This window comes from Rhinolophus ferrumequinum, chromosome 20 (assembly GCF_004115265.2).
Source record: "Rhinolophus ferrumequinum isolate MPI-CBG mRhiFer1 chromosome 20, mRhiFer1_v1.p, whole genome shotgun sequence".
Taxonomy (NCBI): Eukaryota; Metazoa; Chordata; class Mammalia; order Chiroptera; family Rhinolophidae; genus Rhinolophus; species Rhinolophus ferrumequinum.
Window position 1 is genome coordinate 14,059,278 of NC_046303.1, and position 9,368 is coordinate 14,068,645.

The following is a 9,368-nucleotide window of genomic DNA, read 5'->3' on the forward strand; positions in this document are numbered from 1 at the left end:
GGATGACTAAACACCCCTCAGGTTACCATCTTGTCTGAGCAATGAGTGTGGTTCATGAACAGCAGACCTGGCATACTTTCTTTGAAATGCACTAGTGGGAGGTGGTACATTGAGCTTCTGAGTCAGACACACCTGGATTGGAGGTTTGGTTCTGTGTGACACTGGAAAGGTTAATGAATCTCTCGGGGCCTCTATAACGATGGAGATAATGATAGAACCTACCTCCTTGATTGTTGGGAGGATTAAATAAATTAATCAATGAGAAGTGCAGAGCTTTTAAGAGTCTCCTAGATGTTGACCTCACATTGTCCTTGGGGCTGCCCAATCATTCCTTTCTTATGTTTGTTCACTATTTAGTTTCTGACCAGAGGATCTGTCCTGGCTAAATCACTTCTGGAGAATTATGTTTATTTCTGGGCATTTAAAGAGGACTTTGACCAGGATTATAAAGGTCAGAAACCTGGAACGTGAAACATGGGCTTTTTGACATTAGGTAAAAACTAAGGAAATATGAGTAAAATGTGGACTTTAGTTAATGATTCTGGTTTATTAACTCTGACAAATGTACCATAATGATGTTAACAACAGGAGAAACAAGGTGCGGGGTAAATGGGAACTCTAATATTATTGCAACTTTCCTAGCAATCTAATACTATTCTAAAATTAAAAAAGGTTATTAACTGTTAAAAATATCCATTTCAAAATCATAAAAAGTCAAAAATTGTATGTTTATAATTTATTCCTGTCGCACATAATATCAGAAAAAAATGGAAAGAAATTTTTTAAATGGACTTTCAGCCTGGAATAAGGAACACTTTGGTGAAGTGATGAAATTAATCACTTTCTTCAAAAATTTGCAGGTCTCTTTGATGTGGAAGGTAAGCTATACAAGCTATATAGTGCCCAAGAAGGAAATAACGAGCAAAAATTGCAGATGATCCAGTTTCATCTTAGGTGATGATTAAAACTGACCACACACACACACACACACACACACACACAGAAATGGAAACTGTCTGAAGTAGTATATGACTTTTATCAAAGTTGCTCATGGAGAGGATAGATGACCACCCATCAGGCGGATGTTGCAATGAGTAGGTAGGAAGTTGCACTTGATAAAATTTTGTATATTTAACTACTGCCTCCCTATCCTATGTCCATCTGTTCTACTTATCCTTTTCTATCCTTTGGGCACATTAAATTTCAGGTTTGGAAAGGACTTCAGAGACCATTTAATTCTTATTTGGTGCATGGATTTTCAACAATCTTCTTGGCCTCTGGTATTATATGCAAACACATCATTAGAAATCCCACTTGTTGGGTTTAAACCTTACTCTTTGTTCTTTTTAACACTGGTTCAAGATCCTCATCTCAGGCTTTCCATTTTGGCAACCTGCTTGGACACATTTCTCTAGCTCTGACATTAGAACACACACGGATTTGTTCTTGCCCTCCTGCCAGTCAAATCCCAGACCTGCTAGCCAACGAGGAACAGAAAAACATCTATCAGTGCCTGCCCTTGGGGCTGACATCCAATCTCATTAATTATTTTCATGCAACATTTATAATCAGTCCACGACCTTTCACGCCCTTGTACATTTGTGCAAATGGATCCTAAGCAATGAAACAGGAAGGCAACCTGAAAAATGCATCGTGACTCACAAAAGAGATCCACTGCCCTGAGCTGTACACACACTATTTAAGGTCAAACTGATTGAACCCTAGCTCCTTCTGATTCACATCTTCCAAGTAAAACTGCAGACTAACAACTTTGCAGACTCATGTGCATGTGTTCTACAGACAGGACAACTGGCTCTTCCAATAGCTCACCTTGTTTACAAATGCAGACCAACTTCTGCCCAGACCACACTTACCTAACTGCCACCTAAGACCATCTGATGATAAACTGTGGCCCTCCTAATTCTAAGTGGCCTTACCTATTTCCTCCCTTTGGAGACATCATAATGGCTGTGCTCTGCCTTGCTCAATACGTATACCCCCAGCTTTGGGTGATCGGTAGTTCCCCTAGTGATCTTTGATTAGGGAGTTCACAATTCTTTTGCCTGGCTATGTCTGTTTTCTTCTTGTTTGTCTAGTATACACCTACTCATGCTTCAAGAGTACATTTAAAGGTCACTATGAGTGTTCCCTGGTTCCTTCTTCGTGTCAGTCCTCAGCAGCATCTGTTACCCCATCTTTTGTGTTCCCCAGGGACTTGGCTCAGACTTCCGTTAGCTTTTCTCTCACTATATTTTCCTTCTTTGTCTGCCCACTTTGTCCACCTTACTTTAGGGCAATGCACCTTTTTGCATCTTTGCATGTCCAGTGTCTGCCCTGGTCCTGGGCACAGAATAGGCACTGAATAAACGTTACTTAAACCCAGATTATTATTCATAATAATAATTGCAACAAACCTGCACACAGAGCCTTAAGAGACACGTGGATTAATTATTCTTTCTTGGCCATTATCTATACATGACAAAGCCTCATGTAGAACAAATCTCTATGATGCCTATTTCTTTGTAGTGAGAAGAGTCTATATAACTGTTACTGGGTGGCCAGTAGTGGTACATGATTACAGGGACCCAGCTGATGGGCGTGGCTAATATTTTGCAAAGAGGAAAATCAACCATGTTAAACATTTTCATTGTTTTTCTTTTAATTATTAAAATAATAAATGATATATACCGGGTGTGCCAAAAAATGTATACACTTAACTTGTATTCATCTTTTGTTATCAGTATATATTGAGTATTACAATTTTAATACAATTTTTTCCTTTCTTAAAATATACATTTTTTGGGACCCTGTGTATGTATATACTATAGATAAAGCTAAAGTCCTCTTAGAACACTACTTCCATCATGATCCCAGCCCTACTTCCCCAGAAGTATTCGTTGTTATCAATTAAGCATGCATCCTTCCATATTATTTCTAGGCATTTACATACATTGGGAAAATATAATACTGTTTTTGGGTGTGTCTAATATAAATTTAATCATCGGTAAATGTCTGGAGACCTTTATAAACATGAAGTTTTGCATATAAAACACCAATGGTAAAAAATATATAAAAGACGTTCATTTAATTGGCTCTGTTACTTAATCTATGCCTAAGCAGAAACATTAAGAGTTAAGCATACGCAGAGTGTGTGTATTTTACATATCATATATACTTATATTAATAAATATAAATATGTATTACATTAACCTTACATCTCCCAAAGATTATGACTAATTCCCAGTAAAACTAAAGACAGTGTTATGAAGATACTGAGATAATTCATAAAACTATTTCAGCTGTTTAAAATGCAAAAGCTAAAAATAAAGCAGTAAGCTTCAAGTGATCAAAAACACCTAAATGCGCAAACGCCATGTATTGTCTTTAGCAGAAAATTAATTATTACTTTATATATAAAAGATTGGCAGTTGATCACAAAGTACTTATTCAACACTAGAGAAATAATAAATGGAGATATCACTTCTTTCTCAGTTACCTACCTAAAACTCTAGTTTGCCTGCATAAATTGGTAATCATTACATGTAGAATTTTATATTTTATAATAGGAAAATCACATTTGTGCTCAATAATTTTATTTTAGCACCAACTTGAAATTTTTCCAACCAAACACTGAGAATATACTTCTGAAATGTGTGATGAAAAAATATCAAGAAATGATGAATTGATGTATTCACAGTTGGAAAGTGTTTGTGGTTGTGTGCTGTGTTTGCCAATAAATTGTGTTTTAAATTCTGCAAAAAGCTTTTAGAAATTCAATTAATTTGCACATTAATATGCATTCCAGGAAATCACCCACTCAATATTGAAAAGTAATATGAATAAAACATATAGTCAATAACACTTTGCTTATACAGCCCCCACCTTATGTGTGACAGGGTTGTGTGTCCTAAACATGGCTGGAATAGGCAAGGTACCTTCATACCCAGGCAAGAGGTCATTTTCTTCCGCACTTAGCCATCCTAAGAGAGGCTCAATGTAACCAATATTCTTGGTATTGGGTCATTATCTTATGGTATCAAATACAGTGATGTTTTAATGACATGTCTTAAGAGGGGTGATTTTTACCAAGGGAGAAACTAGGCTGGAGGAAGCTGTTAATCCCTGCGTTCTGTCAGAGACTCTATTACTCAGCCTTCTCTAGAAAAATAGAACCAATAGTGTGTGTGTGTGTATATATATATGTAACCGCTGTATAACACAGCACGTCTATAACACAGTTTCGCTCTAACATGGTTTGAGAATTGGGGGAAACCCTCGTACAACACGGCATCCTAGAACACAGCTTCACTCTAACACAGTTTGAGAATTAGAGAAATCCCTAAACAACACGGAGCGTAATAAGAGCTTTTAAGAGTAAAAGATACCTCATTTGAAAATTTTCATTTGAGTGTGGATGTCATATCCGATTTGACTGCAGAATTTTTAAATTTATTAGAATTTTAAATCCATTTTATTTGTGGAGTATTAAGTTCAGAGGATGAAGATACCTTGTTAAAAAGAAAACACCCTCGGTTAATGGTGCTTAGTAGTGGTGACGAGGAAAACATTTAATATATATTAATATGTATACTTTTGGTGAAAATTGCTTTAATAAAGATATTTATCTTAATTATAAAAATATAATAGTAGGCTTTTTAAATTTTTGGAACCTAACCCCGTTTTTGTACTAGTTCTTTGTTTCGTATAACATGGATCCGCATTAGCACGGCATTTTTAGGAAACTAGCAACCGTGCTTTATAGAGAGAGAGAGAGAGAGAGAGAGAGAGAGAGAGAGAGAGAGAAACAAGGGAGAGATTTATTTTAAGGAATTGGCTCAAGCAATTTTCGAGGCAGTTCAAGTCCCAAGATCATCAGGCTTACCGCCCAGGAAAAAAGCCAATGTTGCAGTTCAAGTCCAAAGGCCTTCAGCTGCCAGAATTCCCTCTTGCTTAGGAGAGGTCAGTTTTTTGTTCTATTCAGGCCTTCAACTGATTGGATGAGGCCCACTGATATTATGGAGGGCAATCGATTTACTGATTTAAATTTAATCTCATCCAAAAACACCCTCACAGAAACATCCAGGATAATATTTGACCACCTATCTGAGCATCACGGCCCAGCCAAGTTGACAGAGAAAATTCATCATCACAAGAGAACTTAACCATTATGGCAGAAAGGGGTCTGGGACCTCCCAAAAGGAAAGCCGTCCAGGGGACATCATTCTCAGATCTGTGAGAATCAATTAGCTTTTGCTTTCACCATGAAGTCTGCTAGTCCTGAGAAGCTCTTCTAAGTAGAGCTCCCACCCTGGATCTCCTCCTGTAAAAATCACTGTTCAGCAGATAAATGATTTAAACAAACAAACAAAGCCCTCCCACTTACTATCTCATTTAATCTGTACGGTAACCTTGCCAAGCATATTTTCTCCTCCTCATTTATTCCAGAGAAAATTAAGGTTCAGAGAGCAGCATGCCTGAGGCCATGCAGCTTTAAAGTAGCAGAGGTAGTACCGCATCCAGGTTTTAAATAAACCACAAATTTCTTTCATGCTCCTGCTCCCTAGAGGAACAATTGTCCTTACTTCAACACCATGTTCGTTGCCATGGGAAGTTTTGTTGGAGGTCTGTGGCCGACTGCTAATTGCCTACCTAATACCCATTCTTACCTTCTTCCTTAGTAACACAATTATCATTTTTTGTCTTTTCCAGGCAGCAGTGTGCCCAGTTAAAAGAGTACAATTTTCTAGGCATGTGAACAAGTTCTGGTCCAACCACCCCCTTCCTGCTTCCTGTCTGGAATGTCGACCTGATGGTTCCAACATAAACAAGAGTAAGTAGTCTGATCTTTGACTGCGGTCACTAGCACATGGAACAGGCTAGAAGAATACAGGGCATAACCCTAGTAAATGTTTTTAATACTTTTTTAATTTTGAAGTAATGTTAGCTTAACGGTGAATGGGAACAGAGCTGCCACCCCAAGATATGCCACTTCAGGATGCTGATTATTTTAAGCTGGTTAATTTTAACAAACTGCAGACACGGGAAAAGCTCTGAAAACCAAAGAGAAGTTCCTTTTTGCAAAGGATATTTACATTTGTAAGGGAAATCTCCATTGTACCCTTTCCCTCTGGTACCAGGTCTGCCTTCACTATCATTGGAGAAGACAGGATTTAAACCTGCGTAACAATCTTACCCTTATTTGCTGTGCTTTTCCTGGTAACCTATAACTGTCCACTCCCAACATCTTCTTTTGTCTTTAGCTGAGGTGGTATTTAAGGTGATGGCTTCTGCCATTTGGGCGAGTTACTCAGTGTTCTTGGGTCTCTCCCATGTATACAGGAAATTTACATGTCACTAAACTTCAAAATGTTTTTCTCCTGCTCATCTGTCTTGTGTTAATTGGATTTTAAGTCCAGTCAGAAGAACTTGAAGGGTAGAGGATAATTTTTCCTCCCCAACAGAAGGGAGAAGCTACCACACTAGGTGATTTAGTCAAGATTTGATATTGAGCTTCAACTTCATTCAGTGATGGCTTCAGGATAGATAAATCTGACCCTGAAGCCCATTCCCAAATTCACTGAATGTCCTTTCCATATGTTGTTCTCCTCCCTAAACAAATAATTGTGATACTTATAAAAGACAATAGGTTTTTGCAACTTTTCTAGCTGAGAATAGATGCCAAAGATTCCTTTTGCTAATGTTCCTGAGATGAACTCAAAACCTCAGGTTTAAATACTTGTATTTTTTATTGCAGTTTGTGATTACATGAGAATGAGTTTCATGAACAAAAAGTGGAAGACAATATTTTTCTTTTTGATTTCCTATCACTATTTTCGCTCTTAATAGCAATGGATCTTTTCATATATTCCATTCCACAAACAATTTTATCCACAATGATAAAATAAATAAATAAATAAATAAATAAAGGGTAAAAAAACCCACTATCTTTTCTAAGAAACACATTTCTATGTCTACAGGCATTCTGCTTTATGTTCACGGAAGTATCAAGGACAAAAATTGCATTAGTGTTGGAGTGGGTGAATTTCGGCACGAAGGATATGTAATACTTTCACAGACCATTGTTCTACATACATTTTACTTAAATCTCAACAAATGGCATGTACACCTATGGTTTAGGACTGCTTTCCCATAGTATCAAAGTAAGTGGATTGAGAAATAACCAAGTATATACCACGAACTGTGTGAAAGGCAATTTGAATCATCCGTCAGTATGTTTGTGTCGGGATATTTTGGCAAACTATAATAACTTTAAGAGTAAATATTAGTTAAGACACTTTTGGGTGTAAGTAAACATATAAATTAAAAATGGCTTTAAAAATAATATACTTTTATCACACAACAAAAGTCCAGAAAGCTCTAAGCTGGAGTTAGGGAGGAAAAATTAACCTCTACCCTTCAAGTTCTTCTGACTGGACTTAGAATCAAATTAACACGAGACAGATTAGCAGGAGAAAAATAGTTTGAAGTTTAATACCATGTATACTTCCTGTATACATGGGAGAGACCCAGGATACAGGGTCCCACAGAATAACTCGCCCAAATGGCAGAAGCCATCACCTTAAATACCACCTTTAGCTAAAGACAAAAGAAGTTGTTGGGAATAGACAGTTATAGGTTCCCAGGAAAAGCACAGCAAACAAGGGTAAGACTGTTAGCAGATTTAAATCCTGTCTTCTCCAATGATAGTGAAGGCAGACCTGGTAGAGTGAGGGAAAATTGTACAATGGAGATTTCCCTTACAAATGTAAACATCCTTTACATAGGGTTACTTGTACTTGGTTTTCAGAGCTTTTCCCATGTCTGCTGTTTGTTAAAATTAACCAGCCTAAAATAATCAGTATCCCAAAGAGGCTTACTTTGGGGAGGCAAAACTCTGTTCTCCTTCACTGGCTTTTTTGCAGTTTCTTGATCTTTACCCTCATTGTCACAAGATGGCCTCCTGAACACCGAACATCACATCTTCACACCATCACATTAAAAACAGAAAAGCTGGGAGTGGGGGATGAGGAGAAACTTTTCTTTCTTTTCTTCTTTCCCAGAAATTCCCAGCAGACTTCCCCTTACATCACAGGCCAGAACTGGGGCCCCAAGGAAGGCTGAGAATGCAAGTACTTAGCATCTTTTTGCCTCTACTGTGAGAGACAGCCCTGCCAGCAAGGAAGACGCGAGAGTTGGTATGACCTTGGGAAGACAGCCAACAGTGTCTGCCACAGGGACCTTGTAGCTATGGTCACTGCATGTACCTTGCCGATTTCTTATGGCCATTGAGCTAAAATGTGGAGTGTGCAATGTTACATGAAGCATGAGGAAGATGAGAGAGTGGAAAATACGTGGCTGGCATAGAAAGGCAGTTTGATGAATGGGTAAACTTCAAGAATCTGAAAAGTTGTAAACTATCCCTAGTCCACAAAACTATTCAAATCAGCAGGACAAAACTGCCAGTTTAATAACCTGAATACTGAATACTAAATACTGAGAGTCCCCTCAGAAATCCTCACTAGATCTTTTTCCCCTTCTCTGAAGCCTCACACATATTGAAAGGGATCTTTCTGTTGGGGTTTCCTTTATTAAAGGTTTGACTGGAAGTTGACTCATATTTATTTGTTCGTATTGTTATTCATGCATTCTCTTGTATTGCCCTAGGATGAGGGTCAGTAGGTCAGTAGGAATTCACAGTTAGAAATCTAGACGCCAATGGAGAGAGCATTGTTTACTCCACGTATTAAAGATACTATGATGTCTCATTTGCATTTATTAATGAGGACACCCACCTTATAGAACCCAAAGAATAATGCTATACCAGATTTTCATTTCATTCAGTAGAATTCCATCTTCCCAGCACCTATTATAGAACTATTCTCATTCTTTCCATTAGAACAAAAGAGTTAATACATAGAAAAGCAGGGAGGAGGGTTGACGGGTCATTGTCTATTGTAAAGTGTAGACAAACATCTTTTGTTTTGTTGTCGTTTTTTAATAAAAGCATGATAATAAACATCCTACCCAAATGTAAAAGGCGGGCATTTGAATATTTTTAATTAGAAGGACTAGTGCATAGTGCCACATTTAGTCAGATCTAGAGTTCCAATTTCAGGCTTAAATCATAAATGTGGGCATTATTGCCTTTTACAATACACCATTGATAGAACACCAACTTTAAAGCCAATTAAAGGTTGGCAATCTTCCTACTATTGGCAAAGTAACACTTGTTAACAGTTCCCCTTGTGACACGTTTCAGCATAATCACTGATTTCTGGAAACCTTATTTAGCACTTACGGATATTTTGAAATCTCTAATGAATTTCTTTTTATAGACATTTTTACGTTTTACTCTAATTTTTTAAAGG

At 37.5% G+C, this 9,368-nt stretch overlaps 1 long non-coding RNA gene across 1 annotated transcript; it reads left to right on the forward strand.

Moving 5' to 3' along the window:
* The first annotated feature begins 5,533 nt into the window (after positions 1–5,533).
* LOC117012409 (uncharacterized) lies at positions 5,534–8,463 on the forward strand. The gene is made up of 3 exons (XR_004421167.1): positions 5,534–5,622; positions 5,710–5,830; positions 8,061–8,463. It is a non-coding gene; the product is annotated as an uncharacterized LOC117012409 (long non-coding RNA).
* The last annotated feature ends 905 nt before the right edge of the window (positions 8,464–9,368 follow it).